Source organism: Marmota flaviventris, chromosome 4, assembly GCF_047511675.1.
Source record: "Marmota flaviventris isolate mMarFla1 chromosome 4, mMarFla1.hap1, whole genome shotgun sequence".
NCBI classification, from domain to species: Eukaryota; Metazoa; Chordata; class Mammalia; order Rodentia; family Sciuridae; genus Marmota; species Marmota flaviventris.
The window spans coordinates 33,031,290-33,055,623 of record NC_092501.1 but is presented as its reverse complement, the minus strand read 5'-3'; the positions used below and the strand labels follow the sequence as shown (position 1 = coordinate 33,055,623).

At 40.1% G+C, this 24,334-nt stretch overlaps 1 protein-coding gene across 1 annotated transcript in view; it reads left to right on the top strand.

Annotated features, from left to right (window-relative positions):
• Positions 1 to 24,334, top strand: part of Plce1 (phospholipase C epsilon 1) — a 251,212-nt gene that overhangs the window by 121,007 nt on the left and 105,871 nt on the right. The window lies entirely within an intron of this gene.

The following is a 24,334-nucleotide window of genomic DNA, read 5'->3' as shown; positions in this document are numbered from 1 at the left end:
CAAAAGTCAGTCCTAAAGAGGACAGATGTGACTGGAGTCTGGGAACATTTGAGATGGAGCATCTCTATGGGGTTTAGGGATTCCCAGAGAGGAAAGAGTCAATGGCTGGCATTCCTGTGGCCCTGGAGCAAGGAGGAGGGACAGGGAGGACAAGTGGGTTTCCATGCATACTGGAGGCTGGGCATACTACAATTTGAGGCTTAAAGGACTCTGTCTGTCCATAGTGTAGCCATAGACTGAATTTTCTGTTCTGTATTTTGTTTTAAACCTAATGTGTTTTTCCTTGAATATTAAATCACAGAATTTTAATCTGGGTATTATTGGTTATTGATTGGTTGAATTCTACAGACAGAGTAGTATCTTACTTTAGTCAGTTAGTAAATTCTATCTAATGCTGCAAGGACAACCAGCAACAACAGAGGATCCTGTTGTTGTTCTTTTTAGATGTTCATGACAGTGGAGAGTATTTTGAAATATTATTCATATGTGGACTATAACTTATTCTAATTAGGATCCATCAACCTTTGTTACTTTGTAGCTCATTTTACAGCCTCCAGAGCTTGCTGGTGAAGACTGTGGTATTTAAATGGTAGGCCCAATGGATGCAGAAAGTGTGAGAGACTGAGCCCAACAATCAGTTCCATGTCTAGAGAGACCAGCTGTGTTCCTCAAAAAGACACTTGTCATCCCTAGGAAAAGCTGGTACCCATCTCCTGCTGTAATACCAGCCACTTTACTTGGACCACTTACTAGTGCCTCACAGCAACCTTGGATGACAGACATTGTCGTGAGCCCCACAGTACCACTGGGGAAACTGAGGTGTGAGAGACAGTTTTTTGCTCAAGGTTACACAGGTGGTGAGTGGCAGTTGTGAGTTTCAAACCCTAATAATCAGGCCCCAGAGCCTGGGTTTTGAACCACTGCAGTACCTTGCCTCTCACCTGCATCAGGACCCACCCCAATAGGGTATTAGACAGAACTCTGGGAGTGCACAGAGCGCCAGCAAACAGCACTGCCCCAGAGTTGTTTTTTAAAACGAATCTCCTGACATTCTTGACTTTCCTTACCGATAAAAATGGAGTGGAAAATGAAAGTTCCCGTAAATGGAGAGATTTTATTGGTGTATTTTACTGCATTTTGTGAATTATTTTAAACTTCCAGATCTACTCTCACAACTTTAGGACCCTATTCTTGTCTTTTTTTTTTTTTTCTCAAATTGACCTGAACTTAAAAGCAAATTGCCAGAACTTTTAAAATCTAATTTTAAAGTAAACTTGGCTTTCTTCCACTCACTGCCATAACCTTGGGAATCAAAGATGAATCAGTGATTTCACTAATTCAGTGCTGGTGATGATCTGAGCCACAGCTGGGTTGGGGCATGCTTTGGACTATCTCTGAAAATAGTTTAGCTAAGCAACTTCGGAACGTAAACAAGATTTCTGGGAAAACACTTAAACTACTTAAAAGAACAGACTGTTTTCAAGTATTCTCAAGGATCTATTTTCATACAAATTGTGGGGATGCTGATTAAAAATCAGTCTTAAGTCATCATAGTCCAAACCCAAACGATCTCCACAAGACAACACTGAGATAGCTAAATTCGTGTGTGTGTGTGTGTGTAACTAATTAAAATTGTAATGACAATAATATAAGAGAGATCAGTAGGAGTAGAGCAAGCCAGTTAGGGGAGGGAGGAGGAAAGGATGGTATTAGGAAATGAGATTGATCAAATTATGTTATGTGACTGTATAAATATAGCATAATGAATCCCCACTATTATGTATAATTATAATGCACCAATTTAAAAAAGAAAAAAATCTTTTCTACATTAAAGTATAAAAGCTGTATTACATTAATAGATAATTTTTAAATTCAGATTTGCACCTCTTTAGAATGGTCTTGCTTCCAAATTATCATGGCTTTCCACACTGCAAAGAAGGGAAAAGAAAGGAGCATGCATCTATTTAGTAGATGGTCTCTCCGGACTGGACATTTTCACATTTTCTAATCTCATTTCATCCTATGACAGTTGACTTTATCTTTGTGTTGCAGATAAATAAAGTGAGGGTTAGACAACAAATAAATAATGATAGTGTTGGATTCTGACCCATAGAGTAAAATAAATATTTCTGAGTACATACTGATATAAATAAATATCAAACCAATCAATCATCAATCAAGGGGGCATAGGTCTTACTATAGATAAGAATTCCAATTAATACATGGAGGATGAAGGGGGAAACAGGAAATCATCATTAAAACATGACAGTAACAATTATTGTAGGCAAGAACCACTGATGAACTCTAAAATTATTGGGTGAAAATAAATTTGATGAGAGACAGGATATTTGCATAGTCTCAAAGCATCTCTCTACCAGATACTTATTAATTACAAAGGGAAAATAGTACAGTGGAGAAAAACAGCAGCAGACACCGCCTCAACCAAGGGGTCAAAGTCAACGTGCCAGTAATAATCATCTGAGCCCCCTGACAGGATGTGCTAAGAGGGGTGAGACACCCTCTCATGGCATTCTTGTTAGAAGTGCTTACCTTAATCTAATCATGAGAAAGCATCAGGATATCCCAAATGCAGGGACATTCAACTCTTTTTTTAAAAAGTGGCAAGGTCATAAAAGATAAGAAAAATACAAGGGACTGTCAAAACCAGAGGAGAACAAGGAGATATGACTACTTAATGTGTTGTAGAATCCTATTGATCCTGGACTAGAAAGAAGACATGTATGGAAAAACTGGTAATAACCTATGAAGGCTTGTAGTTTAGCTAGTATTACTATATCAGTGTTGATTTCCTGTTTTTAAAATGTTTTTATTTTTATTTTTTGTAGTTTTAAATGGACAGCATGTCTTTATTATATTTATTTTTATGTGGTGCTGAGGATTGAACCCAGGGCCTCATGCATGCTCGCCAAGCGCTCTGCCACTGAACCACAGCCCCAGCTCTGATTTCCTGGTTTTCATACTTGTATTATACTTGTGATAGATTTTAACATTAAGAGAAGCTGGGTGAAAAGTATACAGGAACTATTTGTGTATTTGTGTGTGCTATTTTTGCACACTTTCTGCAAATCTAAAATTACTTCAAAATAAAAAAGTTTTAAAATAAAGTAATGAGCTCAGAGAGGTCGAGTTCCTTGTCCCAGGTCACAAGTAGCCGTGTGGTTATCACAGTCCAGATCTGTCTTCTACAGTCTATCTTTTCTTACCCAGCAGTCTCTCTACTTGTTAACTGATCAAGTTTAAGTTTATAATAAAACTAGGATTGCAGACGTAGAACTTAATTAGACTTGGGTGTCTCTTTCTACTTTTTCCTAAATCCCCTGTGCAGTCTGTCATGTCCTACTCCTCTGTTTCTCTTTCTATCCAATTTCCTACTACCTAGACTTCTGCCATCCCTCCCTCATTCATTTATTCACTCACTTGAGGCATATTTATTGTGAACCTACTAGGCTGTAACCTTTTCTTTTTTCTCATTGGTGCATCAAACGTTTTTTTAATTAAGAAATTAAAAATATTTAATGGAACTTGATAACATCATCAGCCCACAACTGGTCCGTTAAGTTGGATAAACAAAATAAAGGCACTTTCCTCAAAGGGAGGGAAAATGTCTAGTCCTTGGAATGTTATAGAGAACATCAGCCCTGGAGCAGGAGTGCTGGTCACGCGGGGGAGACCTGTGTGCATTTGTCTGTGCCTTCAGTCATTCTGCTCCCGTTTATTCTGCACTTTTTAGAAGGAGAGCAACGTGGTGGATGTTCTCTCAGGAAAGTAAATAACAGTCTGCGGCTGCCAGGAGCTACCAGGCGCGGACACAAATAGCTACCAAAAAAGGCAGAAAGTCGGGCAGTTGTGAGTGGCACAGACAGTGCAGCTGAGGCGTGGAGGTGGGTGATCAGAACTCCTGCTGAGCTCTGGCGTCTGGTGCTGGGCCTTGAGAGGTGGGAAGGATCCCCGGGAAGGTCAAGGGGAAGGGAAACACTGAGAGAGGAAGACGACCAATTTTTGTCATGAGCAAGACTGGTGGCTTAGGGAGGCAGCTTGCTCTTGCTTTTCAGCAGAACATGATCCTGAGCTGGGAGTTTCCTACATTCTACCACCTCTTCACATGACCACTTAACTGTAAAGAGGGGAATAGGAAGAGAATTCCTGATGCTTTGGGGGCAGGTTGTATAATGTTTGTTCTTAGAAAAGTAAAGCTAAAATGCAGTTCAAGGTATGACCATGAAATAATTGAAAAGGTTTAGCTGACATTAAGGAAGGCCAGGAAAGAAATCATTAAAAATCAGTTTGGACGGTGGCTTGGAAGCAGTGTTTCTCTCTGTCCCCTTCTCCTGCCTTCCAAGACTGCGGTATGCCTTAGAGATGCTTCTTACAGGCGGTCTCTCTTTCTCCTTGAAAATAAACAGAGACCCATGGGAGGGGGCAGTTCTCAAGCAGGTGGGAGTCAAAATCTGTGCTGGGGGCAGGCCCAGTCCTGGGTTGCTTGGTGTGGGAGACCGGTCTTCCTGAACCCTCTTAACCTGAACCCATCTCTCTCTAGCTGTATTATTGACCTGAGGCTCCAAGGAGCCAGTGTTCTCTCTCCCTCTAGATGAGCAACCTCTCTTCTGCCCACCCACGAAGTATCTTGCTTTGACAGTCTCAAAGCATCTTGTTCTTTCCCGCCTCCTTTTCCTTCCTCTATCCAGCCTCTACCTCTAGCCCGCCCTCCTTTTGATCTTACTTTTTAAAAATTCCTCTGACAATAAATTCCAGAGCCATTTATCTTTTCTAGAAGAAACAGAGAGGCATTTATTTTTGCCTGTGTCTTTTTGACCAAAGAGCTCACAGGCAGCCGAGAAGAGATAAGAGGCAATAGTAGAGGATAGGAAAGGCAGCAGAATACAACAGACACTAGTATGGCAATATGTAAATCAATGGATGTGTAACTGATGTGATTCTGCAATCTGTATATGGGGTAAAAATGGGAGCTCATAACCCACTTGAATCAAATTGTGAAATATGATATATCAAGAACTATGTAATGTTTTGAACAGCCAACAATAAAAAAAAAAAAAAAGAGATAAGAGGCAGCTAGAGACTGAAGTTCACCCCCTCGCTTGCTCGCCTCTTTTTCTCAAGGAGAGGATTCGGGGGCCACAGTTCCGAGTCTCCAGTCTTCAAGCCTCGTGCCCCCTTCAGATAGCCTCTTCCCTGTTGTGACTGCCTTAGGATCTTTGGGGTTGGAACTTTTCATTGTCTGCATCTACAGCTGGTCCTTAGGATCTGTCACCAAAGTGACTCTTTGGCCCCATCACCTGTCACGGCCTACACCACTGCCAGGTACTCTTCTGTCACAGATAGTTGACTTTTTTTCAGCTTCAAGAGGCCATTAGCAAGTTCACTTTTTCCTATGCCTTGAGAGGACAGTCAAGTGGTTCTTGGCAAAACCATTTGTGTAGGCTCCTCTTTCAGACCAGCTGGTGCAAGGGCAGGTTGTGAGCCTGAGATTGAGGTCCACCCACAGCAACATGGGAACCCCAGAAGCCTCTGCAGGCCTGTGGCTCTGGATCCTGCTGGTCGTTCCCCACCCCTGTTATGGGCAGTTGGCGGGAACATTAATCAAGCTGCTTCCGCCAGCCTCACAGACGCAGGCAGCCCAAAGCCACGCTCACTTGTTGCTCGTTCCTGCCATCTGGTAGGTTTCACCAGATGTCGGTTCAGCAGTTTAAAGGCCACTCCATCCATAAAGAATGCCAGGATGAAGCTTAGCTCCCCGGGAAAGAACAGTAAGAATAAGTAAATCATCTGGCCAGAGAAAAGCCATTTAAACTGGGTCCTTCCCGCCAGAATCTCTCCCGTATATACTTCCCAATTGATGATGACCGGTTTGGCACATTGCAGCATCTAGGAGTCTGCCTGGTCATCACTCAGGAAAGACCATTTCTGCACAGAAGGCAGAAAGCAGAGCATATGATAGTGATCTGGACAGGGACAGTGTCCTCATGTCCAAATACGTTCCTTCACTTGAAATGTTTTGGAAAAAATAATAGTTCTGAATTTGTATATTGAACTGTGTTAAGAAGAGTTTCCTATCAAAGCTTTCTTCCCTTTTTATAAAAGCAGACAGCCCAGCAAATCATCTGTTACGGCAGCTGTTTAGACTTTCTTCCTCCAACAGGAGCTCATGGGGTAAAGTGCAAAAAAAGGTCCCAGGGGAAGAGAAATCTCAGCTCACCCTGGAAGATCTCATTTCTCCTTCACAAAAGCTTGTGTCCCCAGAGGTGCACCTCTGAGAGCAGATGTTGCATCCTTTCCCTAGACCACTTCACTGCATATGCCTAGGTTAACAGACATTTCACTCCAGAGTTTCTACACTAGAAAACCCAGTAGGCTTGGCCAGGAGTGGTGGCACATGCCTGTAGTCCCAGCACTGGGGAGACTGAAGCAGGAGCATCTCTTGAGTCCAGGAATTTGAGACCAGCCTGGGCAACATAGCAAGACCTTGTTCCCCATCTCAAAAAAAAAAAAGAAAAGAAAGAAAGAAAAAGAAAATCCAATATGCAGTTACTCCACAGAGGCTCAGTCTTGCAGTGAAGCATTCTAAGAGCCAGCTTAGTTGAAGCTGATTGACAGTAAATCATGTTTCATGGTTCTTGGCACTCTGCACCCCTGGACTCCCCTCATTTACAATAACACTCAGCAAATGGCAGGTGAGAAATAAGAGAAGCACGATGGCACCTCATCATACAGGGTACAACTCTGGAGTAAGGCTGCCTGGGTACTAATCCCCTTTCCCAGCCGTCTAACCTGGCGCCAGTTTCCTAATCTCTCATCTTTACATGAGAGTAATAATAGTGCCTACCTCAGACATTTTATATGAGTAGTCAGAGACATGACATTTAAAGCACTTAGCAGAGACCAAAGGCACAGTGAGGGTTCAATGTTAGTCACAAAAAAAGAAACTAAAATAGCTGCATTTTCAAAATAACCAATGATATCAAATTCCATTATAATTTTGCTATGATGATAATCACCAACCACCACTTAACAGGTGGTTGAGGCGCAGAGAGATGAAGTAATAATCTATGGTTTCCGAGTGAGGATTTCAGTCAGATATTCTGACTTCCAGATCCAACTGCTCATTGATATTCAATCAAGAGCTGAAGGGTCTTCTGCCTGAACTTGGTTCTCTTACCCTGAATGAAATCATTTTCTTCACAGCAAGACTCCACACCAGAGTCCTGGAATTCTTGAGGAATTCAACCTGTGTAATGCTGTTGACTTCCTTTTTGACTTCAGCCCTTGAAGTCCCTTTCTGATGTTGAAAATGTAGCACTGCCTTGGAATTAAGAGACTGGTTCTTGAAATGGGGAGGATTTATTGGAAGCACATTTTATTCTGTTTAAAGCACTCATCAAGTTAACATTGCAATCCTGAGACTGGTCGGAATAAGAATGGATCCGGTGGAAATTGGCAAATACGTAAGGATTTTGACATATGTGAACAATATTATTACTACTATGATCATCATTATTATTATCAGAAATGCTAAACATGACTCAGAGAAATAGTATAGCAGCTCCCCAAGGCCCATCTCCTGGGCCATTGGGTCACTTAAATGACCCTGAACACCATGGGAAAGACTGGGTAAACTTCAGTCAGATACTGGAGTTTTGGAGCCTCTTTCCAAGACTGCAGTAGCTAACCCTATTAGGATGTTGAATTCAGCTCTTTGAAAAGCCACTGTCTGCACATGTAAGAACCAAGGAGGAATGTATTTACATTTTGCCAAGGATCTGTATCTCCCAAAAGACTTAAACATGCATAAATCCAGTTGCCTTCTCAGTATTTCCCCTGGGTGTTTGTTTTTTTTCCCCCCATTAACAACTTATGTACTAAATGCTTAAGTACTAAATGTGCAGTATGGTACAGAAAAAGAACAAGACAGGCAAAGCCCTTGCCTTCACAAAGTTAAGGTTTAATAATGTCTAAAAAGCATCTCAAACCTAGCTAGAATTCTGTTCCCCAGTTGACATAGCACCCAGTGTTTTCCCTGCTCATCCAACTCAACCATCCTCCCCACCTTAGCCAAAATCTTCATGTCTTCCCAGGCACTCAAGTCAACAACCTAGGGATCATCCTTGGGCTTTCCTCAAACTCCCAACCATCTTTACCATCAGCAAGTCTCATTAGCTTGATGATACATCCTGAGTTTGATCTGTCTTTGACATTTCACCTGCCAGCACCTCATAGCCAGCCTTCCACAGGCATGTGTATAATCCATTCTCTGCCTGCAGCCAGAATGGTCTCTCTTTTATTTTTCATTTGTTTTAATTAGTTATACATGACAGCAAAATGCATTTTGATTCCTTGTCCACAAATGGAGCACAACATTTCATTTCTCTGGTTATACACGATGTAGAGTCACACCATCTGTGCAATCATACATGTACCTAGGGTAATAATGTCCATCTCATTCCACCATTTTTCCTACTTCCTTGCCCCCTCTCCTCCTTTCACTCCCCTCAGCTCAATCCAAAGTTCCTCCATTTTTCCCAGCCCCCCCCATAATGGATCAGCGTGAGTGATCTCTTATGAAAGTCACCCACTCTGCTGAGCCTCCGTAGTGGCTCAAGACCTTGCGTATTTGCTCCCGTCTACTTCTCCCACCTAACTTCATGCTGCTCTCCCATCTCTCTGGCTGTGATCCAGCCACACAGATCTTCATTCTGTTTGCTGAACATGCTGAGCTAGTTTTCTCCACACCACCTCTGTACTTGTTGTTCCCTCTGCCTAAGACCTTCTTCCCCAGGTCGTACCACAGGGGCTGACTTCTCTTGATCATATCTTAGTTCAAAACTCCGCACTTGCTTTTTTTTTTTTCCTATCTCCTTAGACTAGAAATTTTTCTACTTTGTTCATGGCTTTATGTCTGGTTTCTTGCATTGTGCCAGCTATATAATAGATGCTCAGTAAATATTTAATTAATGAACAATGCTAATTGGTATTATCAATTATTTATTTAAACCATGTGAGGGGCTGTAGGTGTAGCGCAGTGGTAGAACACTTGCCTAGCATGTGTGAGACACTAGGTTCAATCCTCAGCACCACATAAAAGTAAATAAATAAATAAACAAAGGTATTGTGTCCATCTATAACTAAAAAAAAAAAAAAAATTTAACTGTATGAGAGACGGTAGAGAAGCACTGTGAGTTAGTGGGAAGAGGGTGGTTCTATTGTGCTGTCCGGGTATGAGTGCAACTTCTGTTACTTTCTCACTGTGGGTCCCAGAGTGAGTAAGCGATATAAATTGATTTTCAGCTTCATATTTCTTCATCTATAAAATTAGATAATTGAATCAATTTCACGTGGTTATTGGAACACTTAAGATAATGTATATAAAATCACTAAGCACAGGATAGATTCTCAGTAAATGGTGAAGTGTGATTCGTGCTGTGCAAAGGTTGTGTAAACCAGGAGAACTGAACAGAGAAGTCACACAGGCTCAGCCCCTTGAAGATGTCCAAAGGTCCCGGGGCTTTGGGGGGCAGGCAGGCTTTCCCAGGCATTGTGACAGTTTGGGAGATAAGGCCCTGTGCTCACGTCACTCATTAAATGCAGGCTTCCCTCTCTCCCTTGTGCTTCTTACCCAGATTTTGCTAAAAACTTTCAGACAGACTTTCTTCTATTTCAAGAAGCTCAATGTGATGAGGTCTTTAAAATTCCTTCCTAAGCCAAACTGAAATCTTCTTCCTCATAAATAAATTTAAGTCTTTTAAATTTTAATTTTGGGACATAGAAGTCTATTAAAATAATTTTGAATTTTAATTCAGCTATGTGTTGAATAAGCTATCACTCCCAATTTTTTTTTCATATTCAGGTTTGATAAATATATCTCATGTCTATTTATTCAAATTGTTGGTAAGAATGTGAAACCAAATGGGAACTGATAGAAAGCCTTATGGCATATCACTAGGAACTGCTCATTAGTCCATTCTTTGCAAAGTATTTTTAAGCTAAAAGTGAATCTCCTTAATTCCACAATTATCCAACAAATATCTCTCCATTTTGTCTCTACCATAACTTGTGATACTCACGAAACACCTTCCTAAAACCAAAACACACGGTAAATATGCAAGTGAAGTTATCCTATTAAAAGGAAAGAAAAATGATTAATTTGACAACCACTTGAGGATGTGTCATTTTTCTTCCATATATTTATAGATGTTGAATGAGAAATAACAAAACTGCAGTTAATTCTGTGCGTTGCTCTGGGCACTGTGACAGACACTCTGAGATTCCTAGTCACATTTCACTTTCACACAGCCTTGAAAGATGGGACTCATTGCTTTATTTTGCAAATAAGGAAATCAAGATCTAGAAAGGTTACATAGTTTGCCCAATATTACCAAAAAAAAAAAAAAAAAGCTAAGCTAAGATGAAACTCAGGCTTTTGCTGACCCAAAAGGAAGCCCAAATTCTTTGTTACATTGCTATACCTATAATACTGTATCTAGTTGCAAAAGAAATACTGGTTATAGAATGCCATCAATAAAGACATGGGGGCATTGAATGCTGGTTAGTTTGAGTGATTTCAGGAAAAACAAGTGAGACCAGGACCAGCATCTCCCAGTAAGTGTTGAGGGATGTGGTTGAGCATTCTGTGGGAAGACAGTGTCCCTGGTCTAACACACAAGCGGCATGCTGGGCAAACAATGATAAGTAAGTTGTTTTTTCATTGTAGAACTTTGTACATCATTTGTTATGTTAACATACATAGGGGCAGGTACTCACTACAGAGCTGATTTGGGGTAACCCTATGGTAGGGGTGGAGGTAGGTCTGGGTCTTGAGGCCTCCACCTGCCCCCAAGTCCCCCAAGAGCCAGAGAAGGAACAGGGAGGGAAGTGAGCATTCTGTGGCAAACCAGAGCAGGACAGATGCTGTGGACCGTGAGGTCTAGCTCCCTCCTGGCATATGGGTCTGGCCATAGAGACTTACAATATGAGATCTTTTTTTTTTTTTTTTTTTGGCATTTGGTTTTTTGTTGTTGTTGTTTTGTTTTTTTATTAATTATTTTATTTTATTAATTTATTTATTTTAATTACGTATATATGACAGTAGAATGCATTTTGATTCATTGTACAAAATTGCAACACAACTTTACATGTCTATGGTTGTACATGATGTAGCATCACACATATGTGCAGTCATACATGTAACTAGGGTAATGATGTCCATCTCATTCCATCATCTTCCCTGCCCCCATGCACCCTCTTCACTCTCCCTCCCCTTTGTCCAGTCAAAGTTCTTCCATTTTTCCCATGCCTCCCCTCTCCCCATTATGGATTAGCATCCACTTATCAGGGAAAACATTTGGTATTTTTGTTTTGGGGGGATTGGCTTATTTTGCTTAGCATGATATGGTCCAACTCCGTCCATTTACCTGAAAAAGCCATAACTTTATTATTCTCTTTTAATGCTGAGTAATAATATATGTATATATCACAGTTTCTTTATCCATTCATCTGTTGAAGGGCATCTAGGTTGGTTCCACAGTTTAGCTCTTGTGAATTGAGCTGCTATAAACATTGATGTGGCTGCATCACTATAGTATGCTGATTTTAAGTCCTTTGGGCATCAACCGAGGAGTGGGATAGCTGGATCAAATGGTGGTTCCATTCCAAGTTTTCTAAGAAATCTCCATACTGCTTTCCAGACTGGTTGCACCAATTTGCAGTCCCACCAACAATGTATGAGTATGCTTTTCCCCCACATCCTCACACCATTTATTGTTGTCTATATTTGTGATAACTGCCATTCTGACTGGTGTGAGATGAAATCTTAGAGTAATTTTGATTTGCATTTTTCTAATTACTAGAGATGTTGAACATTTTTTCTTATATTTGTTGATCAAAGAAGACCTTAGCAGATGGAAAGATCTACCATGCTCTTGGATAGGCAAAATTAATATTGTTAAAATGGCCATACTACCGAAAGCACTATTTAGATTCAATGTGATTCCAATTAAAATCCCAACATCATTCCTTAGAGAAATAGAAAAATCAATCATGAAATTCATTTGGAAAAATAAGAGACACAGAATAGCCAAAGTAATCCTTAGCAAGAAGAGTGAAGCAGGAGGCATCACTATACCAAACCTTAAACTATACTACCAAACTATAGTAACAAAAACAGGATGGTATTGGCACCAAAAACGTGTATTGGAGAAAAGATAGCCTCTTCAACAAATGGTGCTGGGAGAACTGGAAATCCATATGCAGCATAAAATGAAAATAAACCCCTATCTCTCACCATGCACAAAACTCAACTCAAAATGGATCAAGGACCTAGGAATTAGTCCAGGGACACTGCACCTACTAGAGGAAAAAGTAGTCCCAAATCTTCATCATGTCAGATTAGACCCTGGCTTCCTTAACAAGACTTCCTTAAAATCAAGAATTAATAAATGGAATGAACTCAAACTAAAAAGCTTCTTCTCAGCAAAATAAACAATGAAGCTAACAGAGAGCCTAAATTTCGGGAGCAAAATTTTGCCACACACATGTCAAATAGAGCACTTATCTCCAGGATATAGGAAGAACTCAAAAAATTTAACACCAAAAAAACAACAACAACAACAACAACAAAAAACAACCAAACAAACAAACAACCCAATCACTAAATGGGCTAAGGAGGTGGACGGACACAATGTGAGATCTTAATCCCATGGTTCGGATTCCACAAACCTCACTTGAGCACAAGTTTCATCACTTCTCATCACACCTCTTACTTTAAGAGTTACACATATACTAAAAACCTGTGTCCATCATTAGGGTAGAAAACATGCAGGACTGGCCCTGGACTAAGGGCAGCCAAGAAGTTTGTTGACATCTCCAGCCACCACACCCATCCTCCTTCCCTAGGTACCCACAGCCACTGTGATGCCTCTCTACCTTTAGAGCCATACCTCTCTTCCCCCATGTTAAAGTTGTCCAGCAAGAGAGACACTTTGAAGACACCAGCCTTTCACAAATTATTTAATCTGGGACTTTATTTCTCTGATCTTTCTCTATTTTTGCAGAACACACTTCTTTGAAACTACCAAAGACAAATATGTACATACATATAAATGTATGTGTGTGCATGAAATAGTTAAATTATTTGGCAGTTGACATGTTCCCCATCTCTCCCCAGGATGAGGGCTCCAGGTCAGTTAGAGCTGGATGGTACCAAGATGGTCAAATTAATGTTTGGCACAGAGGGAGATGGCAGGGCACTCATTTCAAGTAGTGGGGTCCAGCTTGCTGGAAGATATTCTGGGCAGGCTGGGACATGATGGATTGAAGGGGGAGGTTGGGTGCAGGAAGATACATCGGGAGAGAGTTGCAATAAGCCACAGGAGATGACTAGGGGCCTGCCTTAGCATGATGGTGAGAATGAGAAGGGACGACTCTCACATATTTAGAAGAAAGACTCCCAGTAACGACTGGGTAGGGTAGCTGAAGAAGAGACTGACTTCAGGGTCAAGATTGACTTCAGATTTTCCACCTAGGTGTTGGTAATAAACGGTCCTTGTGACAGCATCTGGATAGTAGAAGGACCGTCCAAAGTCGTCAAGAACACATGCATTATTTCAGACATACAGGGATTCAAATCCTGACATCCACCCCCCCCCCAGCTTACTTACTAGTGGTGGATTTGGCCAAATTACTTCTCTGAACTCATCTCCCCAACTATAAAAGGAGGCTAAGAGTAGTTTCCTCATAGGTTGTTGCAAAGGCTTACTAAGACAGTGAATCTCTAGCTTAGGATAGTGTTTGGCACATAGTAGGTATTCAACAAATGACAGTCTCTATTTCTGTAGTTTGGACTATTATCATCATCACCATTGTCACCTGGTGATGAAATATCCAATTTTGGACATTCAGGTTTTACAGTGAGGAAAGTAGGATCTTCAAATGGCAGTGGGAGGTAGTAGCCTTGAGCCCGTGTACTAGACGGAGGCTGCACGGATAATTGTGGAATAATCCCTGTAGAAGGAAAGAGCAGGCCAGCACAATGCATTTTCAAATCATCAAGTGTGAGAGAAATTGTAGACTTCAGAGATAAGTTTTGGTGACACCCATTGCAGATAATGAAAGAATCCATGACAAGGAGAATGTGGGCAGAGTGGGTGATGAACAATCAAAGGGGAGGAACTTACAAGGTAAGTACCACATTACCCTGAGCCAAGCAAGTTAAGAAAGTACACTGACATAGTTCAGAATGGTAAAGCATAGCTCTCCTCTCCCCAGGCCAGGCACACCTGAAGTGCTATATCCCAAGTCAGTATATGCAGACGAATTTCTACAGACGAGACCAAAGAGGACACACATACAATATTAAACAATAAAGAAATGTGAGCTATTTTTCCCAGACAGGAGACCTCTAAGGTGATCAGGATGGGGATACCTTTCGGTATTTGAAGGTTTGCCATGAAGATGAAGTTGAGTTATTTGTGACTGGCAGGCAAAACCAAATCCAGTCATTTCACCATAGAACGGGCCTCCTTCAAAGGTTACAAGCTTCCTGTGACTGGGAGACATTTTGCACAGAGCCTGACGGGCTGATGACAAAGCTGGGAAGAAACTCCTCATTTGAATTGAGACTTCAAACTACATCAAACCAAATCCATCCTGTCACCTGTGTTTTGCACATACTGTTAGCTAAGAATGGTTTTTATATTTTTAAATGATTTTTTAAATCACAAGAATATTTTGTGATAGGCAGCTATTATAGGAAACAAACTTCCATGTCTGTAAACAAGATCTCATTGGAAAACAGCCAAGCTCAATTGCTTACATGCTGCCTGGGGCTGCCTTGGTGCCACAGTTGGCAGTGTGGTAGTAGGTGCAGCAATGATCCAGTGGTTTGCAGAGCCTGGAAGAGTTGTCCTCTGGCCCCTTAAGGAAAAAACTAACCAAGTCCTTATCAAAATCATCCAATAATATTGTTTCAAATGCAAGATTCTGAGGGAAAGAAGTTTCTGCCTGAGCTTTGGATAAAAGGCCCAAGATCACTAGGAGGTCTTTATCACAGTTCCCTTCAGGGATGGAAAACTAGGGTACAGAGGTGAGGAAATGCAGATGATAGATTAGCTTGTTTGAAAAGCATAGCAAAGATGCAAACCTGAATGGTGGCTCATCACACTCCTGCAGGAGAGGGAAAGAGTTGGGGAGGCTAGGAAGACTTAAGAGTAAGTTTGTGGCAGAAGAGAGACATAAAAGCTTTTCCTGCGCTTCATGAACCCAGTGGTATTTGTAGTATCTGCTTTATTTTACAGCCCAGTTAAATATATCTGTTGTCATATCTCTCAGCAAGAGGGGATTTTCTAAATGTTCTTGTTTATAAATGTGGAGAAGATTTTTGCACAGAGAGTCATGCTTTTGTTGGCCAAAGAAAGTGAGCACTTGCTGATTTTCTGGCAATCCTAACAAAAATACTAAAGTGTATTTATATTCAAGGGGCCAAAACGAATTTCAAGATGACAGTGCTCAGATGCATAATCAGCCAGCTTTCCTCTTCTGCCTCCACTGGGTTTAACAACTTTGTCAAATCCCTTCCTCTGAAACCTACTTCTGCAAGTAAGTTGAAACTAATGCTCTCTGCTGTCATATAAACACAAGGCGGGCTTCCCTTCTGGGGTGCACAAGAGCTTGGTTGCCAACCAATGGATGAGATAAGCAGGCTAACTCCACAGAAAGTGGGGGATGAAAATTGCCTTTTTAATTTAATTCTGTTGCGGTATTGGGGTTTGAACAAGGGCCTTGTGCATGCTAGGTAAGCTCTACCACTGAGCTACATCCTCAATCCTGAAATTGCCTTTTTTTAAAAAATAGCAACTTTTTTTATTGCATCTTATGGTGTGATTTTGTTAACATCTCCTAACAGTCACAAAAAGATTTCCCTCACACTGTTTTATTAAAATATAATGGGATTCAAGCAGAATCTCAAGCCAGACAAGGAATTTTATTGCTGTTTTACTTAGTTACTATCCTTACGTGGTCAAATACAAGTAATTTTTTTTGTTGTTGTTATCTGTGCCAATGAGAGAACCAAAGAGTCTACTAACGTAAGTCCACACAGAACCAAATATCCCACTTTGTTGTATAGTTTTGCTGTTCGTTTAGAGGAATTATGTGATGATTGTCAAGGAACAGCTACAGTCATTCATTTGATTTTCACATTTGTTCTTTTTTTCCTGTGGCAATGCTAAGACATGACGGAGCATGCAGCGCCCAGGTGTTTCAGCCTCATTCAGGGGCTGTTGCCACAGCTGTGTGTTGTTTTCTCCCCTTGTCATTCCGGCATGCCCCTCTCACATCTGCCAGCCTGCATGGCTCACCGTTGCATTCCACGGGATGCTACAAAGACTGCACAGTTCTGGAGGGCACCATTCACACGGGGCAGTAAACCACAGCTTCGGATGAGAGTGCTGGCTGGGAACTTTGACTGTAGGCAAGTTTGACCCTGGATAGATTTTTTAAGACTGTTGGAGAGTTTCCTAATGATTCTATTTCTCAGTCTCCTCCTCTGTGAAATGATGCTATTCCCTCCCACCTAATGTATGGGAACAATTATAGAATTAAGAGAGAGAGTGTGGGGAATGTGTTTACCAAGGTGATCAACCTAGGGTTGAGCACTGAATAAATACTAATGGTGATAATAGTTCTAAAAAACTAATAGCTCTGGATCACTTGTTTCCAATACTCTCACATTTTAAGATCACCATTAAGAAGGTATTAAAATGTTTGGAGAAACAGAGGCCACGTTTTGAACAGTTCCACACACTTCAGATGATTACCAAGGCCCGGAGTAGTGGTGCTGCTAGTATGGCTGGTTCTACTGTTTATATCTGGATCCGTAGACCATGCAAACTGGACTTAAAGTTGTTTTTTTTTTTAACATTCTTAACCCATGCCTTATTTTTTTAAATAAATAAACCTCATATCCACATTTCATGTGGTTTGAAGTTTCAAAGTATAGTTATGAATGGAAGCATTTATCAAGCTGAATATATGCTTTAAGAATATCTCATGTTCTTTCCTCCACCTACCCTGCCCCATCCCTGACCAAGACAGTCATCACCCTCCTCCCAACTCTGTCTTAGAGAGAAAGGATGGTGACTTGGTCCAGATTCCAGATAGCCTATAATAGGACTGTGCTGGTTCTAGGAGTTTATGGTTTAGGGACTAAGTGCTCAAACCCTGGAGATCAAGTACTGTCCAAACAAAAAACAGAAGTCTCTGCATAAAGGGACACAATGAGAAATAAGATGGGAATAGAAGTTTAGATCTGGGAATGTCACCCTCAGAAAAGGGAGCTTCTTTTTCTTCTAACAGGAACGAGATGGCAATAATGTTATCGTAGGAAGTAAACTTTCCCCAGTGATTCCCTTTCTCTTGGGAAGATAAAAGGCAGTAGAAAAAAAAATCATGACATTCTATTGGCCACAGAACTCCCTGAGAACTTTTTTCTTAGAAATCCTTAAGAAAACAATTCATACCCCATCTGCTTGTGGTAGTTTAAGACTCAAGTTAAATAACTGTGGACTATGAACATGAGATTCTGACTTCAGGGAAATTCTTTCATATCTAGAGCAACTTGTAACAAGACCATGAGTCTGGAATCTTCTTCTGCCTCTGGCCAGCTGTATCATGCTGAGTAGTCCTTTAGCCTCCCCAGGCATCCCTTTCTGCTCTAGAAGCAAAGGGTTAGACCAGATGATCTCCAACATCCCTTAGAGCATGCACTATGGAGTCTGCCCCCTCCCCAGAGTTTGAATCCCAACTTCAGTGTTTATGTGACTTACAGCAAGCAACAGTCTTTCTAATCCTCCCTTTGCTCATTTGTCAAATGAAGATACTAGTTCCCTTCTAGGTAGGGGTTTTGTGCTCAACAGAGGTCATTTATTGCTATCCTAATCTTCTGAAGCTTAATGTGTGAGGTGAATTTTTAAATTTGTTCTAATTAGTTATACATGACAGTAGAATGCATTTTGACACATCATACATAAATGGAGTATAACTTCTCATTTGTCTGGTTGTACATGATATAGAGTTACACATGTCATGTAATCGTATATGCATATAGAGTAATAATGTCCGATTCATTCTATTATCATTCCTCCCTCCATGCCCTCTTCCCTTCTTTCACTCCCCTCTGTCTAGTCCAAAATACCTCTAGTCTCCCCCGCCCCCTTATTGTGAATTGGCATGCACATATCAGAGAAAACATTCGGCCTTTGGTTCTTTGGGATTGGCTTATTTCACTTAGCATAATATTCTCCAATTCCATCCATTTACCGGCAAATGCCATAATTTCATTCTTCTTTAAGGCTGAGTAATATAATCCATTGTGTGTATATACCACATTTTTTTAATCCATTCATCTGTTGAAGGGCACCTAGATTGGTTCCATAGTTTAGCTATTGTGAATTGAGGCGCTATAAACATTGACGTGGTTGCAGCACTGTAGTATGCTGATTTTAAGTCCTTTGGGTATAAACCTAGGGGTGGGATAGCTGGGTCAAATGGTGGTTCCATTCCAAGTTTTCTGAGGAATCTTCATACTGCTTTTCATAGTAGTTGCACCAATTTACAGTCCCACCAGTAATGTATAAGTGTACCTTTTCCCCCCACATCCTCACCAACATTTATTGTTGCTTGCATTCTTGATGATTGCCATTCTGACTATCTCAGTATAGTTTTGATTTGCATTTTTCTAATTGCTAGAGATGTTGTACATTTGTTCATATTTTGTTGATCAACTATTTCTTCTGTGAAATGTCTGTTCAGTTCCTTAGCCCATTGATTGATTGATTGATTTTTGGGTGTTAAGTTTTTTGAGTTCTTTATATATCCTGGAGATTAATGCTCTGAGATGCATGTGGTAAAGATTTTCTCCCTTTGCTGTGAAGAAGCTTTTTAGTTTGATTCCATCCCACTTATTGATCCTTGTTTTTACTTCTTGCATGTTAGGAGTCTTATTAAGTCAGGTCCTAAGCCGGCATGATGAAGATTTAGGTCTACTTTTTCTTCTATTAGGCACAAGGTCTCTGTTCTAGTGTCTAAGTCCTTGATCCACTTTGAATTGATTTTTGTACAGGGTGAAAGATAGGGGTTTAATTTTATTTTGCTACATATGGATTTCCCATTTTCCCAGCACCATTTGTTGAAGAGGCTATCTTTTCTCCAATGTATGTTTTTGGTGCCTTTGTCTAGTAAGACATAACTGTATCTATGTGGGTTTGTCTCTGTGTCTTCTATTCTGAACCATTGGTCTATATGTCTAGTTTGGGTCCCAATACCATGCTGTTTTTGTTACTATAGCTCTGTCGTATAATTTAAGATCAGGTATATGATGCCTCCTGCTTCTTTCTTGCTAAGGATTGCTTTGGCTATTCTGAGTCTCTTATTTTACAAATGAATTTCATGATTGCTTTTTCTATTTCTATGAAGAATGTCATTGGGATTTTATTAGGAATTACATTAAATCTGTATAATGCTTTCGGTACTATGTGAGGTGAATTTTAAGTACAGTCATGCACCACATAAGATGTTTTGGTCAGTGGTAGACTAGGTAGTTCCAAATCATGCTGAAAAATCCTCATCATCTAATCTTTTTACTGTATCTTTTCTATATTTGGATATTTATATAGGCAAATACTTATCATTGTTTTGTAATTATCTAATAGCATTTGATACGTTAACCTACTGTACAGGTTTATAGCGTAGGTGCAATAGGCTATACCATAAGGCCTGGAGGCTACATTTGGTCTGTGTAAGTATACCCCACATGTTTGCCTGGTGACAAAATCACCTAACAACACACTTCTCAAAAGCATCCCCATTGTTAAGCAAAGCTTGACTAGAATACTGCTATGATTTGAATATGTCCCCCAAAAGTTCATGTGTTGAAATTGAATTCCCATTGTGAGGTATTAAGGAAGTAGAAACTTAATCTATGGTGTTAGGAGGTGAGTCCTCTGGGAGGTGATTAGGATTAGTTAAGTTCATCAGGGTGGAGCCTCTATGACTGAATGACAAGGGACACACACACAGGCATGCTCACTGTCTCACCACATGATTCCCTGCTGCACTTCAGGACTCTTCAAGAAGGCCATTACCAGATGCAGCCCCTTGACCTTGCACTTCCAGAACTGTGAGCTAGAATGAACCTCTTTCCTTTAGCACTCACCCCAGCTCTGATATCATGTTACTGGCAACAGAAAACCAACTAATACAAATGCTGAATCCAAAATATCCTATATGCCCTATGCACTTGCTGTACCCCTGCACATAGGCTTCAGGGGCTGACATTCTTCAGGATGAGGGTTATAGTGAGGGTTTTGCTACAGCTGTATCTTATAAGTTGTACCATGAAGTGTCCTCTTCATTCCTTTGAAGTCCTGATTTCCTGTCCAGTCCACCCTCAGCCTGGTTATCACAGTGGGCATTACCCCTTGGGAGAAGCAGCTACACTCTCTGAGAAGAGAGAGAAGAAAGTTCTCAGCATGGGAGGGAAGGTTTCTAGCCAGCCTTTCACAGGAGGGATTTAGAGGGGAAGATCCCCACCAAGGCACAGTGATTCTCTCCAGCTCAGATTGCCTAGCCCCCCCTGCCCTCTGTGCTTTCTCCACTCTTAGCAATTCTTCTTTTTTGTTTTTTGTTTTCAATTTAAATTTCTAACTATTTTATTGAGATATAATTCCCACACAGTACAAACACACACATATATAAATTGTATAGTAATTTTTTTTGTATATGACTATACAGAGTAACAGAATTGTGTAACCATCACTCCAGGCAATTTTAGAATATATTCACCACCTCCCAAAAAACCCTATGCCCGATAGCAGGCAGTCCCCATTCTTCCCTGGAAAACACTCATCTCATTTATGCCTCTGGATTGGCTTCTTCCAGATATTTCACATGAATAGCATCCTACAACTTGTTGCCTTTTGTCTGGCTACACTTGAAAGTAGAAGACATGGGTTCAATTCCTGGTTATATTTAATGGCTATAAGCAAGTTGCTTAGTAGGTTACTCAGCTTATTTGAATCTTTCCTTCCTTCCACACCGCCCCCCATTTTCAATTATGTTCTTCCCTTTTCTAAATTGAAGTACAATTTACATGCAGTCAAATTCACCCCTTTGAACCTGGCTTTTTAAAAACATATTTAAAATTTTTTTTAGTAATAAATGGATACAATATCTTTATTTTGTTTACTTATTTTTATGTGGTGCTAAGGATCAAACCCAGTGCTTCACATGTGTAAAGCAAGTGCTCTGCCACGGAGCCACGACCCCAGCCCAAACCTGGCTTTTTTTTTTAACGTATTGGAAATTCACTAGTGTTATTACACATATCAATAACAGGTTCTGAGTAGTATTGCTTTTATGGATCTACCATCGTTTAAACATTTATTAGTTGAAGGACATTTAAGTTATTTTTTTTTCTTTTCAATTAAACTATCAGAAACATTCTAAAACAGGTAAATATAGGTTTTTATTTCTCTTAGATAACCATTGAAGTTTTTGCAGCATGGTACAAAAAAATGATCTTGCTGCATCATTTTATATTTCCAACAGCAATGTGGGAATTCCATTTATTCCCATCCTTACAGGTTCTAGCTGCTGTCACAAACCTCAGTTTCTTTGTTTGTCAATGCAACAGCAATCCCTGCCCTATTACTTACTCTATGATGATTGTTAAAAAGATTAAAAAAGAGAGAAGTGAAAAAAGCGTATGAGAAGTTCTCAGTGAACTATAAAGCTCTGTATCCAAGTAAGAAAAGCTGCTGTTAGGATGCTGGTGATCCTGCCCACTTACATGTGAAGCTTGTTTCCCACATGAGCTAAGCGTTTCATTTTTTTCCCCTGGATCTTGGCAAAGTGAGTCATAACAAGTCTAAAACAGCGAGAGGTTTTTGCCTTAGATGCATTCTGGAGTTTGTTTTGGCTTCCGTTTTTTGAACTCTTCACAGAAACAGATAAATGACCAAGATATAAATCATCAAATGGGAGTCAGTTTTGTCAAGAAAAATGACCCTGTGTGATGGAAGTCAGCAGGAATGGAGTCAGCACGACCGACAGTGTGACGTGCTAGGGGAGAAATAAATGGGAGCCTAACCAAGCAGTGTCCCCAGGGTGAGGCATTCAGGACGACTCTGCCGCAATGGGGAGGTCTGGTGGTCAACTGTGCTGGGGCAGGGAGAGCAGGGTTAGGAAACTGACAGTGGAAGTATGAATCTCAACTATTTTTTAAATTTGAAGCTTACTTTTTTCCATTCTAGAAACAGAAGGTATCAGAAACAAGCAAGTCCAAAGTTATCTCCTCAGAATTGAAATGAACTATTATTTAGTGTGTTATAGAGATGGTCACATATAGAAATGTTTATAAATATGTGTATATGCCCAGGTTAGCACACAATGCATATTCCCTTGCTCTATTATCTGAAAGACAGAGACAGCTGATATATCAGTACTAACAAGCACACCTAGCCCCCAAACCTTGGTTTCTAATACTATTCTCCATTAAAAGAAGCCATGGCTCTTTGGAGAAATGACTGATTTAAGGACTAAAACTGAAAATATAGGGTAAACCTGGAGCATCTGGTGGTGCCAGAAAGTACAGAGGTGCTCAAACAGAAACATGGTGATGCTATGGAAATTCCTCAAAAAACAGACAAGGAACCACCATATGACCCAGCTATAGCACTCCTTGGTATTTATCCTGAAGAATTAAAGTCATCTTACTACAGTCATACATACATACCCATGTTTATAGCAAGTCACAATAGCCAAACTATGGAACCAGTCTAGGTGTTAGTTAATGGATGAATGGATTTATATATATATATATATATATATATATATATATATATATATATATAAAGGAAAAGAAAAATGCGCAAATCTCATGAAAATCAAAGGGAGATCAGTAGAGCAAAGGGATCAGAGGGGAAAGGTGGGAAGGGAGGAGGGAAATGCTAGAGAGTAAAATTGGCCAAATGATATTGTTATATTGTGTGTATATATGAATATGTAACAAGTCCCATCCTTATGTACAACTGTGTTGCACCAACAGAAAATGTGGCCCATGGGGAACCCCACAGTGGTGGAGTCTGTCAAAGAAACAGGGAGCCAACTGAATGAACTTCCAAGGGCCAAAGCTAGAACAATCTGAGCAAGAAAGTAAAGAAGTATTAGATGTCAGCCCAAAGCACAAAATATATATTAATGAATCTATAATGATATGATTAAATAGATAAATAAGGGAGAGTAAGTAAGTGGGGAAGAATAGACAAATCTGTACAAAAGAATTCTAAATAACTACGCTACCTGCAGGAGGGGGAGCATAGCTCCCTGCTGCTTAAAAATGAGCTGGGCAAGTGACCTCCTTCCAAAGAATGCAGCATGGAAGGAGGGGAAATGGATAATTCTAGAGTACAGGAAGCTGAAAAATATTATGTCAGCCAGGTGACCAAGGTCAGCATCGACAGGCACATATCATATTGGTAGAATGTGCCCTTTACCTTGAGATCTTCCTCCCTTAAAACCTTAGCACCAGTCTAAGCATGAGAAAAACATTAGATCCCAACTTAAGTACATTCTGCAAAGTACCTGACCCTTCTTAAAAATGTCAAGGTCATTAAAAATAAGGAACGTCTGAGGAGCTGTTACAAACAACAGGTGCCAAACAAGACATGATGAATAAATGTAATGGGAACCTGGGACAAAAACAACAAAAGGACATTTGATAAAAACTGAAAAATAATGAAGTATGGAAAATTTGGTTCATAATATAGAAATATTAGTCTATTAGTTGTCATAGATGCTTGATGATCACCTAACACATTCATAAAAGACGACATTGAGTGCCAGGCATATGTGAAATTGTATTATTCTTGCTATTTTTCTGTAAGTGTAAAAATATTATAAAATATGCTTTAAAAAGCTATCTCCTGGGCTGGGGTTGTGGCTCAGTGGTAGAGCACTTGTCTAGCACATGTGAGGCACTGAGTTTGATCCTTAGCACCACATAAAAATAAATTTTAAAAATAAAGTCATTATATCCATTTACAACTAAAAATTATTTTTTTAAAAAAGCTATCTCCTTTTATAAAATAGAGAAAGACCTAAAATGTCATTACTTATTTAGACTACTGTGTCCCACTGAAAAATATTCTTTGAAGAATTGTACTTTAATCTTGATGATTTTTTAAACAAGATTAATCTTTTATAGATTGTACAGTTTTGGAGTATGTGAGCCTCAAGTGAAGCATATATT